A 22,856-nucleotide genomic window follows, 5' to 3' on the forward strand; every position below is an offset into this window, starting at 1 on the left:
GGGATGTGGAACCTCAGTGACCCGCCATCAGCAGGTCTGTCAGCAGGACTACACAGTGGCAGTCAGTAACAAGGTGGATCACAGCCAGGCAGTTACCAGTATGGACTTGAACACATTTCCCAATAGTGAAGTGAACACCCTCAGGAGGTAGTCACTCAGCAGGTGACTCAGCAGCATAAAGATGCTGGAGGTGGTGTGTGTGTGTGAATGGTGGGTGTCTCTCTTTACTGATGAAGGCTGTGGTTGAACACATTATATAAGTGCCTTTTAATTATGCCTACGTGCAATCTGATGTGTCTTCTTTATGGTAGCAATCTCTCTTTTTCTAAATTGTTGATAATAAAGTGACCAGTTTTTGTATATTATCCCTTCAGACTGCTCACAAAATTTCAGATGCTGTTATAATAGCACCAACATCAAACATGATTTTACAGAAATTAAAATCCTAGCCCACACCATGTTTCTCCTATCCTTTTGTATTTTTGCTTTGTATTCCCGCACAATAATTCAATTTAGTCTTCTGCATTACTTCTTTTCATTGAAGCTAAAGTAAGCTGCTTATCAGTACAATTACAAAAAATAGGAAGATTCTATAGTTGGATGCTCCAGAGAGTCACAGGATTTATGGAAACAAATTTAACTATACAATATGCAGGCATGCATGTACAATGCTTGCTAAAAATTCATTTGTGAACAGAATAACAAGAAAGAAAACAGTCACCTTTTATGTTCTTTGAAATGATGTGCAGAGAAATTGCAAGGTTATCTTTGGATGAACAAATTTAAAAAAAGATTCAGAAAGATAATGCATGTGCTCAAATATTAATAGTTTTGCTCAACTGTGGAGCAAACATAAACCTTAGTAAATAGACAAAATGATCAAAACACTCATCATAACAAATGTTACAATGTGTTAAGCAGAAACATGCTAATTACTTGATTGTGTGAGTGAAGTAACCTATTGTTACTAATTTTAAAAGTCTTTAATTTCATAAACCTTATACCTCCAACTTCTTTCTCAACTTCTCCACCTTGCATGAATAACTGCTAGTCTCGAAGTCTTATAGTTCTCATTAAAATATTATTTGACTCAATGCCAGGGTCATTCTCCTCACAACACATTATAGCAGCCACTGTTTTGTGTGTTTTAGTCTAGTAAGTTCTCTCCTTTACCCTATCAGACTATTAGTAAATATTTTTCATTGACTATTTACAAATCCAACAATCTAATACAAAGTGTGCATCACTTTTAGTCTTCATGGTACATTTTAATGAAATCACACAACAGTTTTCAAGCATGACCTTCAGTGATAAAAGTCTGAGTAGAATTGCTACAGAGGAGGGCAATGAGGCTTGTAGTAACACTGTTCACGTTTACGTCGCACTTCACTTAGCGTAGACCGGAACTGTGTCCTAGGCATGCCCGATGTTAACTGACTGGGCACGGCCCGTGCTGCCGGAGTTGTTGTTGTTGTTGTTGTTATGCCGGAAGAGGTCACGTCCGAATTCCCGCGTGCCCTCTGGTGGACGGGACTCTACTTGCGGCAACTACCGTCCGTGACGCGCCGTGCCAATGTGCACCTCCCGCGATCTTTCTGGTGGCTACTGCACTCCTCCTCCTTCGGGGGGTGAAGCCACTGTGATCCACTGCGTTGGAAGGTGGAGCGTCGGGCAGGAGCGATGACCCCCACATCCATTGGATGGCCGGAGTCTAGGGGATCTGCCAACCCTCGAGCCGGAACCTTTGAATACGGCTGGAAGTGACCCACACGAAGAGGCCCCCGTCGTCCCACAACCAGAGCCCAGGACAGAACGGGCGACAAGCTGTCGAACTCCGGATCCTGTTCCACCTCGGGAGGGGCAAGACCCAGTGGCGGCGACGAAGGGGAAGGGACGACCACAGGTGAACCAGCCTCGTGAGAAACCGGGCCTGCTAGGGGAGCCGGCTCTCGCTGGGGCAACTCGAACGATGGCGATGGCGGTGCTGGAGCTACTGGAGGCTGCCAAGGCTGAGAACCATCGCAGTGCAGCAGAGTCACAGCGGGGAGAGGAGGTAATGTCCCCTGTGAAACCACCACAGGTGCCGGCAATGGGGAAGCCGGTGTCCGAGAGGTCGGAGGGTGGGTGCCCAAACGTGGACGTAGCTGATTTTGGTGACAACGTACCACCCGGTCCCCCGCCTGCAAGGTATAGAGCCGGCGGCCATTTCGGCAATCCAACGTGGATTCCAACCAAACCCACGGGCCCAGACCGACATACCCAGTGGAAAACCAGGTACTCCGTTTTGTGAAGACTGGCGAGGACCAGGCTGGACGAGGTGCGGCAGAGTCCTAGGTTGATGCCCATGGAGGAGCTCTGCGGGGCTGCATTCTCCCATTGGTGTGGTCCGGTATGCCGTCAAGAAAAGCGTCAATGCTTCCTCCACAGGAAATTCGTGCACATACTTTTTCATCTGCGTCTTAAATGTGCGCACCATGCGCTCGGCTTCCCCATTCGATAGTGGATGGAAGGCGGGAGAGCAAACGTGCCGAATACCGAAGCGCCTACAAAAATCCTGGAAGGTCTGCGAAATAAACTGCGGTCCATTGTCCGAGACCAGGGTGATTGGCAGACCTTCCACAGAAAAGATTTTTGCTAGTGCATGGATTGCAACTTCTGAAGTGGTTGAGGAGCAGCAAACCACATATGGGAAGCGGGAATAAGCATCAATGACAATGAGCCAAAAGCCATTGAGAAACGGGCCCGCAAAATCGATGTGAACACGTTCCCATGCTTGGGTTGCCGGCGGCCATGAAGAGAACGCTGCCCTGGGAGATGCTTGTTGGCTCGCACACTGGGAACAGGCGGCCACCAAGTGCTCAATTTCTCTGTCAATACTGGGCCAGTACACTTGTCTGCGCGCCAAGGTTTTAGTACGGGAAACACCCCAGTGCCCCACATGTAATAAAGTGAGGACCTCCCTTCGTAAACTTGCAGGAACAACCACGTGAGGAGCTGTATCATTGGTAGCCAGAAGGAGAACTCCTTCCAAGACCGAGAGGCGGTCTCGTAGAAGAAAATAATTACGAAGAGGGTCTGAGGCCCGGCCCTGATGGCGGGATGACCACCCCTGCTGAATGAGGCGAACTACTTGCCGGAGAACCGGGTCAGCCGCCGTTTCCCTGGCGACTCGAGAACTAGTGATCGGGAAGCCATCAACCGCTTGGCGGGACGCCACATCCAAATGAAAACACATAATCTCCTCTCGATCGAAAGTAGGATCCGGGCCCACCGGAAGACGGGAAAGAGCGTCGGCGTTGGCATGCTGTCCTGTAGGGCGAAAATGAATGTCATAATGGTACTTAGAGAGGAACAAGACCCAGCGCTGTAGTCTGTGGGCCGCCCTATCCGGAATCTGAGAGGCGGGACCAAATAACGATATTAACGGCTTATGGTCAGTGATTAACTGAAACTTCGTGCCATACAAGAAAGGATGAAACTTGGTAACAGCGTAGACAATGGCCAAAGCCTCTTTTTCCACCTGGGAGTAATGGGCCTGCGCGGGACTAAGCGTTTTAGACACAAACGCCAGTGGTTGCTCAGAACCATCTGCGTTGCGATGGGCCAGGACCGCCCCCACCCCATACTGCGAAGCATCTGTAGCCAGGACCAATGGCTTATGGGGATCGAAAGTAGTCAAACAAGGGGCTGACGTGAGGAGGCCCTTCAACGAGGTGAACGCTCACTCGCATGCAGGCAACCAATCAAAAGGAACACCCTTGTGCAGAAGGCAGTACAGGGGGTGGGCTATAGTGGAAGCCCTGGGAATGAACCGGTGGTAATAGGCTATCTTGCCTAAAAAAGCTTGTAACTCTTTCAGCGAAGCGGGCCGAGGAAGGTTGACGATACCTTGGACCAAACTTCCTAGTGGCTGGATGCCGTGCCGAGAGATGGTGTAACCCACATATTCAATGGACGGTTGGAAGAAGGTTGACTTATGCAGGTTGCAACGCAAGCCCACAGACCTGAATTTGAGAAAGAGGGTGCGAAGGTTGTGCAAGTGTTCCTTCGTGCTGCGGCCTGTGACAATTATGTCATCCAGGTAATTAATACAATGAGGGATTGTCGACGTGACATGCTCAAGATAACGCTGGAATATCGCCGGGGCACTGGATATTCCAAAGGACAACCGCTGGTATTGGTAAAGGCCAGAGGGTGTGTTGACGACCGCCAGCCGTTTGGAGTCCTCATCAAGTGGTATCTGATGATAAGCCTCCGACAGATCGATTTTCGAAAAATATTGGCCTCCCGCCACGGCGGAGAACAATTCATCAGCACTAGGCAAAGGATAGGTGTCCACCACCAATTGGGAATTAATGGTGGCCTTGAAATCGCCACAAAGACGTAATTTTCCCGAGGGCTTCCTTACAATAACGAGGGGTGAAGCCCACTCACTGGAAGAAATGGGAAGAACGACCCCTAAGGCTGTCAGCCGGTCTAGCTCTTCCTTTACCTGAGGGCAGAGAGCCAAGGGGATCTGCCCCGCGCGTAGAAAACGCGGGTGAGCCGACGCCTTCAACATTAAGTCAGCTTCAAAATCTGAAACACGCCCCAGGCCCTCCTCAAAAATATCTGGGAAGTCTGAGAGCAAAGGTGCCAATGATTGATAGGGAACGTCTTCGGAGACCAACTGTATGGTGTCAGCGATAGAAAAACCGAAAGCTTGAAAGGCATCCAGGTCAAAAAGGTTAGTGGAGCTCGCATCACTGACAACAATAAAAGTAATAGGCCGAGTGACTGATTTGTAAGTCACGTCGGTAGTGAATTGACCCAGTAGGGGAATGAACTGTTTACCATAACCGCGTAGACGCCGGTAAACTGGCGCCAACGGGGGCGATCCAAGGTCGGAATAAGTTTGTGCATTCAACAACGAAATTGCCGCACCCGTATCTACTTGCAGTTGTAACCGGCGCGACTGAACCGACACCTCGATTAAAAGTTTGCGTGCCGATGCGTCGGGAGCCTGGCCCGATCAAACTTCCTGAATGTCAACGTCCATGTCCTCTGTACCTGCTTCCTTCGATTCTTTTGAAGCTGAGCGGCAAACTTTAGCAATGTGACCCTTTTTTATTACATTTGCGACACATGGCCCAACGCTGGGGGCACTCTGACCGATCATGATGTACATAGCACGACGCACAGGACGGCAACAGGGGCCGGCGGCTGGAATTCTGTTTACGCGCTGTGCAGGAGCGGCCGTAACGGCCGGATTGTACCGCTCGCACGTCGTCAACCCCAGACACAGTAGACGTGGCCGCACCGCCCTGAACCTCTGTGACGTCGCACCACGCTTCCAGCTGTTGACCTGCTGCGTGAGAGACCTCATATGATTGAGCAATGGACAGGACTTCCTCGAGGGAAGGGTCTTCTAACTGCAGGGCTCGTTGCCGGACCTCCCTATCAGGGGCCGAACGAAAAATGACGTCGTGTACCATAACGTGGGCATACGACTCTCGCGACTGCTCCGTGACAAAATGGCACTTGCGACTAAGACCGTGCAGGGTAGCGGCCCACGCCCGGTAAGATTGATGGGGCTGCTTCTTGCATTGATAGAACTCGACCCTAGCCGCCACAACATGCATGCGGCGGCGATAATATGAAGACAGCAATGAACACAATGCGTCAAAAGACAAGGACGAGGGTTCCTGCAACGGCGCTAGCTGCCGCAAAACTTGATACAGCAAGGGAGATATCCAAGACAAGAAGAGAGCACGACATACCTCCGCATCGGCAACATGAAACGCCTGGAACTGCTGCCGAAGGCGATGTTCATATGCGTCCCAATCCTCCGCTGTCTTGTCATACGGGGGAAAGGGAGGAGGGAACTGCGCCGGAGCAGACGGCCTGGAGAGCAATGCCGGAAGCACTTGTTTCATGGTGGCCATGAGCTCCATCTGCTGCGCAACCAAAACTCGCAACAAATCCTCCATGCCGTGGAGAAGCTGCGAAACTGGAGCAATGACGCAACACACGAAAGAACGACCCTACTCGTCGCCAATTGTGTAGTAACACTGTTCACGTTTACGTCGCACTTCACTTAGCGTAGACCGGGACTGTGTCCTAGGCATGCCCGATGTTAACTGACTGGGCACGGCCCGTGCTGCCGGAGTAGTAGTTGTTGTTGTTGTTATGCCGGCAGAGGTCACGTTCGAATTCTCGCGTGCCCTCTGGTGGACGGGACTCTACTTGCGGCAACTACCGTCCGTGACGCGCCGTGCCAATGTGCGCCTCCCGCGATCTTTCTGGTGGCTACTGCAAGGCTTATGCATGGATATGACTAAAGAGAACACTCTTGTGAAACTTCCATGCTGCACCAATATGCAACAACATATTCTTTGAACCTCTATAAACATATTATATTTCATGAATCAACAAACTGAACTAAATAAGGTCAGCAGTATACTAAATTAACAAGTGCTCTTTTCATATATTTTATACATAGATATTTTCGGATACAGCTATGCAGGCTGAAGATAAAATACTGCACTTGGAGGTTTGTATGCAATTCCTCATCCCAATTGAAGGTAAAATTGCACTGAGCAAAACCTACTCCTGCCAATATGTTTAATAGAAATGGAATTTAAAAAATGAGGCTGTGGCAAAACTGTAACTGCGTGCATCATGGCCAGGAACAGGTAGCATGAACTCTGTGCTCTGCCAGAACTTCCTGTTACTTCAGTGGAACAATGAAATGCAGTAGGGAACAGATATGCAGACTTGCTGATGGTTGAGTTGTGTTCACATCAAACTTTCTTTTTCACTTAAAGCATCAAATTGTATGCAATTTACACTTCTAGAATGCAACACTTTGTGTATTTCTTATTGTTACCTTTATTTAAACATTAAGAGATAACAATAAATGTCTTACAGGTGCAAATGACCCCTTTGTTTCATCCATGACACGAATAAAGCCCATATAAAATAATAGTGGATACCACTGAAAGTAGAATACACGGTAGGGATCACAAGCTGTGCACAGTAGGAATCCATACTACTGATGTCAGAGTGAACCCAACCAGCATTCAGTAATTCACAGTTGTCAAAATATTGTGTTGTATTTGCATTTATGGGCAAAAAAAAAAAAAAATGTTGCTATGGCAGTGTGAAGGTCTTGGTGACTGGGGATTTGAGTATGGAGCTATGCCATAATTATCACTGTGTTGAGGGATTTTTTTGAGTAAGTTTTTAAGTGAAAAGTAATGGGTTGATGTGCGCTCCCCAGTTTTACTAACTACAACAATCAAGTTGATAAGTTAGGAATTAAGTTTCATATGTTTTCTAAAAACAATGACATGAAGCAAAATTGGATAAAATCTTGTAAACATGCAGATTCGTTTTCAGTTGAAAATGCTCAGGCCTGTACAATACATTTTACTGATTCAGATTATGAAAGGGATTTGAAAAGCAAAATGTTGAATACCACTTACATATGCGTATTGAAGACTGACACTGCTCCAACTCTAAATCTGACATCTTCCAATGCTGATTTAAGGCATAATAATGAGTCTAATAAAGACAAATGAAGTAAAAGATGTTTTACAGATAAATATATTACCAAATAATGAAGTTTACATGAGAATCTCTCTTAATGTAGCAGTGAGTTACTGAAATCAAAACACCCTCAAACAGTGATTCAGGGATTTTTTTCTGACCATCAACAACAAGTGGTTATGAAAGGATAGTGCACCAACTGGTCTTCTGAAGATATTGCAAGGGGGTAACTTTATGTTGCTTATCTTATAAAGTGTTATCTTTTGTTGAGAATGTATTTAAACATCCTCTTGCTAGTAAAGGCACTATTAAAAGAAGACTCAGACAGTTTAGTGTTACACCAAGTTTTATTGAGCCTTAGTGTTTTGACATTCCCATAAACCATGGACCTTGCCGTTGGTGGGGAGGCTTGCGTCCCTCAGCAATACAGATGGCCTTACCGTAGGTGCAACCACAATGGTGGGGTATCTGTTGAGAGGCCAGACAAACGTGTGGTTCCTGAAGAGGGGCAGCAGCCTTTTCAGTAGTTGCAGGGGCAACAGTCTGGATGATTGACTGATCTGGCCTTGTAACACTAACCAAAACGGCCTTGCTGTGCTGGTACTGCGAATGGCTGAAAGCAAGGTGAAACTACAGCCGTAATCTTTCCCGAGGGCATGCAGCTTTACTGTCTGGTTAAATGATGATGGCATCCTCTTGGGTAAAATATTCCAGAGGTAAAATAGTCCCCTATTCGGATATCTGGGCGGGGACTACTCAGGAGGACGTTGTTATCAGGAAAAAGAAAACTGGTGTTCTACAGGTCAGAGCTTGGAATGTCAGATCCCTTAATCGGGCAGATAGGTTAGACAATTTAAAAAGGGAAATGGATAGGTTAAAGTTAGATATATTGGGAATTATTGAAGTTCGGTGGCAGGAGGAACAAGACTTTTGGTAAGGTGAATACAGGGTTATAAATACAAAATCAAATAGGGGTAATGCAGGAGTAGGTTTAATAATGAATAAAAAATATAGGATTTCAGGTAAGCTACTACAAACAGCATAGTGAATGCATTATTGTGGCCAACATAGACATGAAGCCCATACCTACTACAGTAGTACAAGTTTATATGCCAACTAGCTCTGCAGATAATGAAGAAATTGATGAAATGTATGATGAGATAAAAGAAATTATTCAGATAGTGAAGGGAGACGAAAATTTAATAGTCATGGGTAACTTGAATTCGAAAGTAGGAAAAGGAAGAGAAGGAAACATAGAAGGTGAATATGGATTGGGGCTAAGAAATGAAAGAGGAAGCCGTCTGGTAGAATTTTGCACAGAGCATAACTTAATCATAGCTAACACTTGGTTCAAGAATCATAAAAGAAGGTTGTATACATGGAAGAATCCCGGAGATACTAAAATGTATCAGATAGATTATATAATGGTAAGACAGAGATTTAGGAACCAGGTTTTAAATTGTAAGACATTTCCAGGGGCAGATGTGGACTCTGACCACAATCTATTGGTTATGAACTGCAGATTAAAATTGAAGAAACTGCAAAAAGGTGGCAAATTAAGGAGATGGGGCCTGGATAAACTGAAAGAACCAGAGGTTGTACAGAGTTTCAGGGAGAGCATAAGGGAACAATTGACAGGAATGGGGGAAGAAATACAGTAGAAGAAGAATGGGTAGCTCTAAGGGATGAAGTAGTGAAGGCAGCAGAGGATCAAGTAGGTAAAAAGACGAGGGCTAGTTGAAATCCTTGGGTAACAGAAGAAATATTGAATTTAATTGATGAAAGGAGAAAATATAAAAATACAGTATATGGAGCAGGCAAAAAGGAATACAAATGTCTCAAAAATGAGATCAACACGAAGTGCAAAATGGCTAAGCAGGGATGGCTAGAGGACAAATGTAAGGATGTAGAGGCTTATCTCACTAGTAGTAAGATAGATACTGCCTACAGGAAAATTAAGAGACCTTTGGAGAAAAGAGAGCCACTTGTATGAATATCAAGAGCTCAGATGGAAACACAATTCTAAGCAAAGAAGGGAAAGCAGAAAGGTGGAAGGAGTATATAGAGGGTCTATCCAAGGGTGATGTACTTGAGGACAATATTATGGAAATGGAAGAGGATGTAGATGAAGATGAAATGGGAGATATGATATTGCGTGAAGAGTTTGCCAGAGCACTGAAAGACCTGAGTCGAAACAAGGCCCCCGGAGTAGACAACATTCCATTAGACCTACTGACAGCCTTGGGAGAGCCAGTCCTGACAAAACCCTACCATCTGGTGAGCAAGATGTATGAGACAGGCGAAAAACCCTCAGACTTCAAGAAGAATATAATAATACCAATCCCAAAGAAAGCAGGCGTTGAGAGATGTGAAAATTACCGAACTATCAGTTTAATAAGTCACAGCTGCAAAATACTAACACAAATTCTTTACAGACAATACCCTCAGACTCCAAGAAGAATATAATAATTCCAATCCCAAAGAAAGCAGGTGTTGCGAGATGTGAAAATTACTGAAATATCAGTATGATAAATCACAGCTGCAAAATGCTAATGCGAATTCTTTACAGACGAATGGAAAAACTGGTAGAAGCTGACCTTGGGGAAGATCAGCTTGGATTCCATAGAAAAGTTGGAACACGTGAGGCAATACTGACCTTACGACTTATCTTAGAAGAAAGATTAACAAAAGGCAAACCTACATATTTAGCATTTGTAGACTTAGAGAAAGCTTTTGACAATGTTGACTGGAATACTCTCTTTCAAATTCTAAAGGTTGCAGGGGTAAAATACAGGGAGTGAACGGCTATTTAAAATTTTTACAGTAACCAGATGGTAGTTATAAGAGTCAAGGGGCATGAAAGGGAAGGCGTGGTTGGGAAGGGAGTGAGACGGGGTTGTAGCCTCTCCCCGGTGTTATTCAACCTGTATTTTGAGCAAGCAGTAAAGGAAACAAAAGAAAAATTCGGAGTAGGTATCAAAATCCATGGAGAAGAAATAAAAACTTTGAGGTTTGCCGATGACATTGTAATTCTGTCAGAGACAGCAAAGGACTTGGAAGAGCAGTTGAATGGAATGGGCAGTGTCTTGAAAGGAGGATATAAGATGAACATCAACAAAAGCAAAATGAGGATAATGGAATGTACTCGAGGGAATTAGATTAGGAAATGGGATGCTTAAAGTAATAAAGGAGTTTTGCTATTTGGGGAGCAAAATAACTGATGATGGTCGAACTAGAGAGGATATAAAATGTAGACTGGCAATGGTAAGGAAAGCGTTTCTGAAGAAGAGAAATTTGTTAACATCGAGTATAGATTTAAGTGTCAGGAAGTCGTTTCTGAAAGTATTTGTATGGAGTGTAGCCATGTATGGAAGTGAGACGTGGACGATTAATAGTTTAGACAAGAAGAGAATAGAGGCTTTCGAAATGTGGTACTACAGGAGAATGCTGAAGATTAAAAGGGTAGATCACATAACTGATGAGGAGGTATTGAATAGAATTGGGGAGAAGAGGAGTTTGTGGCACAACTTGACAAGAACAAGGGACCGGTTGGTAGGACATGTTCTGAGGCATCAAGGGATCACAAATTTAGCATTGGATGGCAGCGTGGAGGGTAAAAATCGTAGAGGGAGACCAAGAGATGAGTACAGTAAGCAGATTCAGAAGGATGTAGGTTGCAGTAAGTACTGGGAGATGAAGAAGCTTGCACAGGATAGAGTAGCATGGAGAGCTGCATCAAACCAGTCTCAGGACTGAAGACCACAACAACAACAACAGTGTTTTGAAAACAAAAGTTATTAATAAAGTTTGAAAAAGACAGTTCTTAGCTTTGATGAAATGTAAGCAAACAGTGGTTAATATTTTGACCAGGCAGAGACAAAAAAGGACAACAAAAATTGGTCAGTGAATCAGTCTTATACCATAAGGAAATAAAAAAAGGTAGGAGTAAACCCCAAAAAATAAAAGGAAAGAAACATACTAATATAGAGCTTAATAATAATGACAATAATAATACTACACTAAAACACAGAACATCCTTGTTATATTCATACCTATGTATAAATTAAACATGAGTGCACCATGTGCCTGTAAGCTTCAATGCAATGTGGCAAGTCAAGAGGGTTTTACGATGGCATCGTACCTCACAGCCTACTTTCTCCTGATCCCTGCTGTGTATTCTAGTATCCATGGTGGATATAATAACATCTTCTGTATCCAATGAAGTACAAAAAGCACATAAGGTAGGCCACACTAGATTGCACATTGTGCTATGCACAATAATTCCTTCTGTACATTTTACATCCATCTTATTCCTACAGAACTGGTACATACAAGAACAGGCACTGTTCACTTTAGAGAGGATGTTCAAAGTGATCACCTTACATTTGAAAACACTTTGCCATTCACTAGGTCATACTTCATTGGACCCTGTGCAACACACCTGCATCCATTATTGCGGAAGCAGAATGCATGTAAGCTATTTAGGTGCTGTACATCCAGTGGGTGGATAACTATAAACTTGTTCCTTTAAGTGTCCCCACAACTAAAAATCAAGTGGATTAAGGTCCGGGGAATGTAAAGGCCAGAACATTGGATGTCCATGACCAATCCATTTCCATGGAAACGCTCCATTTAAACAGTTATGCACATTTATTCCAAAGTGTGGTGGTGCACCATCATGCTGAAACCATATCTGTCACTGAACAGCAAGTGGAACATTTTGAAATGCATCATGCAAAGTATTGCAAGGAAACATACAATACAGGAATGAATTCAACTTGCCCGACAACAGGTAAGGTCCCATAATCAATCCTCCCATGATTCCAGCCCACAATTTTATGCCAAAGCATGCCTGCAAGTCACATTCATGGGTCATGTGTGGGTTGTGTTCTGACCAAAAACAGCTGTTGTGGAGACTGAAAATACTTTCATGAGTGAAGCTAGATTTTTCAGTCCATATCATATCATTTATAAAATTTTTGTTATCTTCCACTTAGTGCAAAAGATATTCCCAAAAGTGTACTCTTTGAATGCAGTCTTCTGGCCACTAGTGTTAGCTAATGTATACTGATATGGATTCAGTTCTTCATCATGTAACACTTCAACAATCAGTGTTTGACACATCTGGAACTGCCTTGCAATATATGGGTGCATGGCCGAGGTGATAGGTGAACAGTTTCAAGAATCGTGTCGTCCATTAGTCAAGTATGTCTAGTCTTTGGATGACCTCTGCCCATTACTTGCAGGAAAAGATCACTGGTTTTCCAAATGGGTTGTCCAGGCAACAAAAAGTATTCTTATTGGGGTGGTGCCTTTGAGGGTACCATGCAGCATACACATGAGTAGCAGCAGCAGTAGCTTGGTTATCTGATGAACCCAGTACCAAATGAAAATTGATGTACTCATTGTTTGTGTACTCTGGCAGCAAGCCATCCTACATGAACTTGACTGGACTAATTACAGTTGTGCACTATTTGGCTGGTAGAGGTATGCATGCCATTTAATGAATGCCACTTATAACATTCTTATGCGTTTAATTTACTTATCATAGCTGGCAATCAATAAAGTTATTTTTAAATAATTAATCCTATATATTATTTCCACTGAACATTTATTATAATCTCAAATTAATTAAAAGCATCTTGACAAATCTGAAATAAGTTGTAACATACAATAGCGAAATAAATCATGGTCAACAAGCTACATGCATTCTGTCCGACATCACACAAAGTACTGACCCCCTTTGCCAACATGGCTGTAACTATTTGTTCTCTCTTAACAATCCCGAACAATCCTCGGCATGGTTTAAAATGATTATTTGATTAAATTACAATTAAAACTCTTATCCTAAAACAAATGACACATTTCAATAATTACCTTTACTCTTATATATTAAAAAACATGAGTGAATTCTAGTGTATACAGGGTGTTACAAAAAGGTACGGCCAAACTTTCAGGAAACATTCCTCACACACAAAGAAAGAAAATATGTTACGTGGACATGTGTCCGGAAACGCTTACTTTCCATGTTAGAGCTCATTTTATTACTTCTCTTCAAATCACATTAATCATGGAATGGAAACACACAGCAACAGAATGTACCAGCGTGACTTCAAACACTTTGTTACAGGAAATGTTCAAAATGTCCTCCGTTAGTGCGGATACATGCATCCACCCTCTGTCGCATGGAATCCTTGATGCGCTGATGCAGCCTTGGAGAATGGCGTATTGTATCACAGCCGTCCACAATACGAGCACGAAGAGTCTCTACATTTGGTACTGGGGTTGCGTAGACAAGAGCTTTCAAATGCCCCCATAAATGAAAGTCAAGAGGGTTGAGGTCAGTAGAGCGTAGAGGCCATGGAATTGGTCCACCTCTACCAATCCACCGGTCACCGAATCTGTTGTTGAGAAGCATACGAACACTTTGACTGAAATGTGCAGGAGCTCCATTGTGCATGAACCACATGTTGTGTCGTACTTGTAAAGGCACATGTTCTAGCGGCACAGGTAGAGTATCCCGTATGAAATCATGATAACGTGCTCCATTGAGTGTAGGTGGAAGAACTTGGGGCCCAATCAAGACATCACCAACAATGCCTGCCCAAACGTTCACAGAAAATCTGTGTTGATGACGTGATTGCACAATTGCGTGCGGATTCTCGTCAGGCCACACATGTTGATTGTGAAAATTTACAATTTGATCACGTTGGAATGAAGCCTCATCCGTAAAGAGAACATTTGCACTGAAATGAGGATTGACACATTGTTGGATGAACCATTCACAGAAGTGTACCCGTGGAGGCCAATCAGCTGCTGATTGTGCCTGCACACGCTGTACATGATACGGAAACAACTGGTTCTCCTGTAGCACTCTCCATACAGTGACGTGGTCAACGTTACCTTGTACAGCAGCAACTTCTCTGACGCAGACATTAGGATTATCGTCAACTGCACAAAGAATTGCCTCTTCCATTGCAGGTGTCCTCGTCGCTCCAGGTCTTCCCCAGTCACGAGTCATAGGCTGGAATGTTCCATGCTCCCTAAGATGCCGATCAATTGCTTCAAACGTCTTCCTGTCCAGACACCTTCGTTCTGAAAATCTGTCTCGATACAAACGTACCGTGCCATGGCTATTGCCCCGTGCTAATCCATAGATCAAATGGGCATCTGCCAACTCCGCATTTGTAAATATTGCACTGATTGCAAAACCACGTTCGTGATGAACACCAACCTGTTGATGCTACATACTGATGTGCTTGATGCTAGTACTGTAGAGCAATGAGTCGCATGTCAACACAAGCACCGAAGTCAACGTTACCTTCCTTCAATTGGGCCAACTGGTGGTGAATCGAGGAAGTACAGTACATACTGACGAAACTAAAATAATCTCTAACATGGAAATTAAGCATTTCCAGACACATGTCCACATAACATCTTTTCTTTATTTGTGTGTGAGGAATGTTTCCTGAAAGTTTGGCTGTACTTTTTTTGTAACACCCTGTATATTAATTGATGTGTGTATAACTGCTTAGATATCAAATGTTAACAATACACTTAATATATTTACTAATTACAGAAGATTCATACCATATAAAATGTTCCTACCAATTAATGGGCTTCTACACATTAGTGTAACTAAGATTCCATAATTACTTTCTTCATAACTTTCTCACAAGTACATATTTGCATACACCTCTATGTCAGAAATTACTGTTTATGGTTAAAATTAATGTGTTTAAATGGGTCCAATTTGACTGTTACATCTCAACAACCCCCAAAAGGATTTGTGTAACTGAAAGTTGAACAAAACCTGTTATGACAGATCTACATAACAGTACACATTTTTACAATAAATTGGAGAACAAGCATTTTACTTATGGTATGAGATAAATCCTATGTTTGATTAAAAATGTAAATTAATTATCAATCATTATACAAAAATTATTGCTCAATAGTACAAGGAAAGAACAAGTTATTTCTTAACTGTATGAGCTAACATGTAACTTAGAGTTTCAAACTAGTACAAAATTCCTATGTGTAAATGCACTAATGTTTGCACTTTTCATAAATGTAAATAGTCTTGATGTCTGCAGTATGCAGACTGCTTTATGGATAATCTAGAAGTTTGCAGTATGCAGACTGCTCCATAGAGAATCTTGAAGTGTGCAGGATGCAGACTGCTTTATAGGATGAAATGTCTGACCAATGACCAATCTTACTATTTTTCATGTGTCAAGACACTTCTGATGCTTCACTCCCATCCTTTACAATCATTTACACATTAATTAACAGAATGATATGTAAGAGTGCAGTTACATATTACTCTGAGTGACAATATAAGTGACTAATACATCATATTGGTTGTGTTTTATAAGTAACTGAAACATCGCCAACAATTATGTGGTTGGGCCTTACATACAGGTACGTGTTCACCACTTGTGTGTGAATACACAATATATGAATCATAAATGATTGGTACATCATGACAAAACATGGTTAGGCATTATACATTGGTAAGTGTTCGCCACTTAGGTGTGAATACACAATAAATGAATCATAAATGACTGGTACATCACGACAAAATATGAATAGGTTTTATACATTGGTAAGTTGATTTGAGCATTATATATTGGTAAATTGGTACATAAGTCACAGATACATCATGACAATTATATGGTTGAAAATTATACATTGGTAATTGGTTCATAAGTGATAGATACATCACAAGAATTATGGTTGAGCATTATACATTGGTTCAAATGGCTCTGAGCACTATGGGACTTAACATCTGAGGTCATCAGTCATTATACATTGGTAAATTGGTACAAAAGTGACAGATACATCATGACAATAATATGAATAGGTTTTATACATTGATAAGTTGGTTTAAGCATTATATATATACATAACATATTTAAGTAAATTCAGTATCTTCAATAGTGCAGAAATACTAGCTTGTTTCCCAGATTCTGCTATAAAATAGGCTTTAGTCAACAATGACAAGTGTTGATATGGTAAATTAGAATGATCTCAGTAATAGAGGACAGTGGGAAGAATAGCTTTGTACTCTGATAAGAAGTAAGAAATGAATAGAAAATTCGGAGTGTTGGAGTTGAAAAAAGGATGATACACCCCACAAATTAGAACAGCATTACACATGAAAATTAATTATGTCACAGTGAATAGTATAAGCAAGTCATTTCTCACGACAATATAGTGACAAAGCATACTTGAATATAAGTGAGTGTTCACAACTTTGAGTGCTGGTATATAGCAAAAGGAAAAAAAATTACACACAACAAACTTAGACATTGATAAATGTGGAGAGTAGAGTAAGTGAGACATTCCTCATGATAATTAAAAAAAACATTAGTAAGTGAGCCATTCCTCATGATATTTAACAAATATTAGTAAGTGAGCTATTCCTCATGATATTTAACAAACATTAGTAAGTGTTCACAACTTTGAGTTCTGGTATATAGGAAAATAAATACATAAGTAAATGTTTACCAGTTTGGTGACAACATACAACAAAATCAGACATAAATAAATAATATAGTATAACAGAGCATAGTTACATCTAACAATGCAGAATGCTAGCTTGTTCCCTAGATCCTCCTATAAAATAGGTTTTAGTCGCTTAATAAAGCAGATACGGTATACTAGAAGGGTCTCAGCAATAGAGACATATGCATGTGGACAGAGGGAAGGATAGCTTGATACTCTAATGAGAAGTAAGAAATGAAATAGAAGATTTAGAGTGTTGGAGCTGAAGAAGAAAAGATGACAGACCTCAAAGACAGGAAACCCCCCTACCCAGGACCCCCACTGTTCCAGTAATTCACAGGGGCACCAGAGGGAGAAGAGTGGCATTCCCTGCAGAACGGACTTGCCGCAGCTTCACCTTCCCAGTGCCCGAAAATTAACCCCAACACTCCCTATTGACTGATCAACGAAGGGTGATCGATAGCATTCTGCAGGACAGAGTAAATGACATATATAATGCTGTATTGGTCAACCCAAGTAACAAATGCTAGATCCTGCCAGCTGACTTTAAGCAGTCCCTCTAATATCTGGGTTTGAACAAACATAATCAATTACATAAACATGAGATATTAAAACCTGTGACATATCTGAGATATAAACATGCAAAGATAGAAATAAGGTAGCCAAATGCATTGAACTACAGCATATCTCATATCAACAAATAAACAAAGTTAACTGCCACTGTTACAATGTTCACATTATTTGAAGTATTTTCATATGCATCAATATATTTGCTCAACACCACAGAGTCAAGTGTGATAATGACGAAAGATATTTTTGTTACATTTTCAAAATTAAGCAAGAGGTAGGTCTGAGATATAAAATTAAAGTTACTGGAATCTCAGCCAAGTGATATATAAGTCCCTTTTCCAATTGACAAGGCATATATAAGTCTTACATTAAATTCAAGGACATATTTCATGTGTTTATAATGTTACAAAATTTTATATAAGGCAAAGACAAAAGATTATATATACGTTTTTCAGGTGGCAGTATGTATAAATAATCAGTCGTTAGCAGAGTGATAGAACCAATTATAGTTATGATATTGCTGTTAATAATAGCTGGGGTAGGCTGTATGCCACAAGAAAGCAGTTTACCTCTTGGACAATGAATGATTACCAAGAATTAGGTTGCATGTGACAGCACATCGTAGTATAATATATGTCAATACATCACTAGTTCTAACTTTGTGCCTGTAAGTTGTAGATCTAATTAAAGTACATATATTTCTTTTGAAAGGAATAGAGCATTGATAATAAGTGGTTACTGAGAACCATGCTGCACGTGACAGTATGCCATTGTGTTAAGTAGAAGTAGGAGATATTTCAAACAGCAGTGTGTTGAATAAACAATTGTAAGTTTAAGAATACATTGACAATAGGTGATTAAAAGAATTATATATATATATTAAGTCTACGTAGACCAGATTAATCAGGTCATTATATCACGGAAAGGTAGTTGTCAAGCAATTTACAAGAAACAGTACTTGTTAGCTTTTCAGCCATCTATTTTCATGGAAAAATTGTTTCAGTTTTCAACTGTTGAAATGCACATAGACATAATGACTGTACTACTTGTAGGACCAAGCGTCCTCATTTCTTTACAAGTCAAACTCAGACATTAGAGTAACTGAACCGACATGAACATTTCAAGTCAGGAAGCCACAAGGACGGAAAGGGATTTGCCCACAATAACTATCAAAGGCACATTGTTCTCATAGCTCGAAAGTCGTCATTTGAAATTTTTCAGCATCTTCTTGTAGAGACTGAGAGCCACCATGCCAACATGCCACCATAGAATCTGATTTATATTGGTAAACTAGTTACCAGCAGGGTACTTCCAGAATATATACTGCTCAATAACCAGTTGACAGACTTCTCATTGATCGTCATCACATTAAACATGATTTAGCAACATCAGATCAGACAGTAAATAAAACTGGGCACAGCTAAGGTAAATTCCAACATAGGTTAAGGCAAAAGGCTAAAGTACCAGTGGCTAATTATGAATGGGTTAACATTAGGAGTAAAATGGTTAGTTCAGTCACTCTAAAGGTATGGCAAATATATATTTCCTCATCAGTTATGTATTAATAAATCAATTTGACTTCAATTGAAAGTAGATGTATGCAAGAACCACAACTATACCATGAATACAAATCCTCAATCTTTAGTTTTTCCTTTGCTATTCATTACACATGAATCATTAGTGGTCATCAGAGTATTTTCAATAAGCTAATGGAGAAATTTAACCAGTTTTAATTAAGACTCAGATTGTAAGCTAACATTTGTCTATGGAAATCTCAAGTTACAATGCTTAGAAACCTGATTGATTTACATATATATACTGAAAAGCATTGACTTGCTGTAATATACAGTCAGTATTGAACAGTACCTAACCCATACAGATACCAGACATGTAGCAAACATCATCCCTATCTTATAGTACTAAGATAGCAAAAGAATAATTAAATAAGACTACACATGGTTGATTATAATGGTCATTGAGGCGGTAGAAACTACATGAAAATAAAACTCTGTGACTCTTAAATCCTGGGAAACAGAACACTTCTGTCCAAAAAACTATCTCCAAATATAAAATTCCATTTTCTCCATGCTCCACAGACGGATTACAGAAGTAATACAAAAATAATAAATTTCTTTCTGATAAATGTTCCTTTTCCAATTACACAGTAGATCTAATACATGTTAAAGACAAGATCATGACAGAGTATTTTCATACTTGATAGTAAATCAATGTCTATCCAGTGACTTTCACATAACAGGTATAGTAACAGGACAGAGGAAATGAGAACACATATATAAGACTACAAACAGTCTAACCTAATTGTAATCAGATCTCAGTTATAAAGTGATAGAATGTCACTATAACAGCACAGATATCTTAAGTAAACTTCACACAAACTCTAATCATTTTCTCAACTTTTCACAAAATCATCAGCACAATGAGAGTACAACATTATCAGCATAGTGAGAGTAACTGTACACACATCATAAGTAAATATTACACCAACTCTCCTCAAAATTCATCCTCTGATTGTATTATTAAACCACACATTATTACACCTGCCCAGAGTTTGTACTCGTATCCAGATAACCAGAAAAAGACAGCGGGCTTAGTATGAAATATGTGCACTAGTTCCTTTTGCCATCCAGTCTCTAACTATTTGTCTGAATCAGAAAGTGGAAGAGGGTGAGTTTGTACAGAAAATTAAGAGAGGATGTGACTTGAAAAGGAAAGAGTCACACCAGCTCGGAGCCTTGGGTTTGCCACCCTCAAATTGCAAAAAGAGATTGCAACCTCCTGAGGAATATTTCATTAGAATGATACGAGGTTGTCATCATTTGAAATAGCATCTGTTCTTACTGTTCTCACAAAATTGTTATGCTTTGATAGAGTCACACAATATTTTTGAACATCATCTGTCAGTTATTTAATATCCATACCACACAAACAGTCAGTCACATTATCTGCTTTTTCATTAAAAGTTTCATGTAATAAATCCTGTGCTTTCATATTTAGGAAACATATACTAAATTACTCTGTTCATATTTCACAAGGTACACAGTAGCATATCACTACATGATGAATCTGAATAAGAAAAATGGATATCAATTTAAAAAAAAAAATACAAGTTTCTATAAGAATTGAAATTGATGTAGTTTTGTTCTTCCACACACTAAGTTAAGTGCATGGTCAAGATAAAGTCTTGTGTCTTACAAATGGCACACTGTATACTCTAGGAAAGAAGAAGGATCCTATCTGATCTTACTAACAAGATATGATAGTAGAAGGGGAGTGATTCCAGAAAATAAATATGGAGTCACTGGCTGGAGCAAGGCACCATATGCCACATGGTGTATCTATGAAAGTTCCACAGATCCCCTACCTGTTAAATTTCTCCACAAAACTACTGAAAAATGTTTCTGAGAGGATGTTCACCCCCAGATTTTGCCTTGATTATACAGTGCACAGAATATATTCTCAACTATTTCAACTCCTCAAATCACTATTTAATTCATAATTTATGATGGGCATAAAAATTTAAAAAAATTTTTCAAATATTTAGTGATAACAAAAATGAAAATAGATTTCCTTATTGGTTATTTCACTTTCACTGGGTTTAAGTACTCACCGTAGAGTTTGCTGAAATTGATGTTGTTTTGTTCTTTCACACTCTAAGTTACGTGCATGGTCAAGATAAAGTCTTGTCTCTTACAAATGGCACACTGTATACTCTAGGAAAGTAGAAGGATCCTATCTGATCTTACTAACAAGATATGATAGTAGAAGGGGAGTGATTCCAGAAAATAAATTGCTGAAGTATACAGTATGATCTTGACTGTGTAAAACAAGATGCATAAGCAATAAATTTCCAGTGGTATGTCAAATATCAAAAGAACAAATATCATGATGCTAAACGGGTGATTAAAGTTGTCTGCACAATTTCAGCTGTGTCTCATTCCTAAGTCCAAATAACAACAAATTCCAATGGTCCTACACAAATATCAAACAACCCCCAATCTATGCCAGGTAAAAACATACACAAATGTTCAAATATACCCTTTTCAACCCCCACTCTATGAATAGACAAAATATGGGTAAAAATATGCAAATATTCGCACATAAAAGAAATATGAATATAAACTACAAAAAATATTTTACAGTATTAGCTTCAAATGTGTTAAGTTATCTGATTTCTCACTAGTCAGTGTTTGCATTTGCAAAAAGCAGTGAACATTAACTGTAGTTTTTATGAATTGTAATTTTCTCTCAATTACTGTTTTTATTATTATTGGGTCAGAATATTTATAATGTGTCTTAACAAGGTGTACAGCATGGGTTTTTCTGTGTGGCATAGAGTATACATTCTTCAACACAAGTTTATTATTTGCTGGTTGTTTATCAGCTATTGTGGTACTTTCATTAACTAGTTAATTGTTTTTGACAAGCTCCCTAAAATCTGTGTGCAAGCTACTGATTTCAACACACACACTCCCTTCTTCACTACTTGTGCACTTTCACTAATTTAGTTACTATTAGATGCCTGTTACAAATTTCCAAAACAACTTCCCTTTCATATAAGCATATTTTGACAAATTTCATTTATGGTTTCAAACTTCTGGCCACTACTGAACACTGGTAACAAATGAATGTTGTGTTGCAAACAATTTAAACAAGTATTTTGTCTCTGTTACTGATAACATGGGTTTGTCAGGTTCAGTAAATAATGCAATGGAATATCTGAGACCAGTGCACACAAGCAATCTCAGTAAAATGGAATTGACACTTACTTCACCCAAAGAAATAGAATCCATCATAAAGTCCTTGAAATCAAAGCATTCTAGTGGTTATGATAACATATCAACAAAGTTAATAAAAGAGTGTTCATGTGAGCTTAGTCATATCTTAAGTTGTTTATGTAATCAATCACTTATCACAGGAACACTCCCGGACTGGCTTCAATATGCTGAAGTTATACCTCTCCACAAGAAAGGGGGCAAAGAAATGCTGTCAAATTACTGACTGATATCACTTTTGCCAGCTTTTTCAAAAATTTTGAAAAGTTTATGTTCAAGCGTCTACTTAAGCACCTTAGTGAAAATAATATACTGTCAAAGTCACAGTTTGGGTTTCTTAAGGGTTCTGATATTGAGTAGGCTATTTACAATTACTGTGAAAATGTCCTAAATTCATTAGACAACAAATTAGAGGCAACTGGCATATTCCGTGATCTGTCGAATGCTTTTGAC

At 40.4% G+C, this 22,856-nt stretch overlaps 1 long non-coding RNA gene across 1 annotated transcript in view; it reads right to left on the reverse strand.

Moving 5' to 3' along the window:
• The window catches only part of LOC126234493 (uncharacterized), a 47,499-nt gene extending 24,954 nt beyond the window's left edge, over nucleotides 1–22,545 (reverse strand). The window contains exon 1 of the long non-coding RNA XR_007544739.1: nucleotides 22,398–22,545. This is a non-coding gene — a long non-coding RNA (uncharacterized LOC126234493). The remainder of the gene's footprint in view (nucleotides 1–22,397) is intronic.
• Between the last annotated feature and the right edge of the window lie 311 nt (nucleotides 22,546–22,856).

Source organism: Schistocerca nitens, chromosome 2 (genome assembly GCF_023898315.1).
Source record: "Schistocerca nitens isolate TAMUIC-IGC-003100 chromosome 2, iqSchNite1.1, whole genome shotgun sequence".
Taxonomy (NCBI): Eukaryota; Metazoa; Arthropoda; class Insecta; order Orthoptera; family Acrididae; genus Schistocerca; species Schistocerca nitens.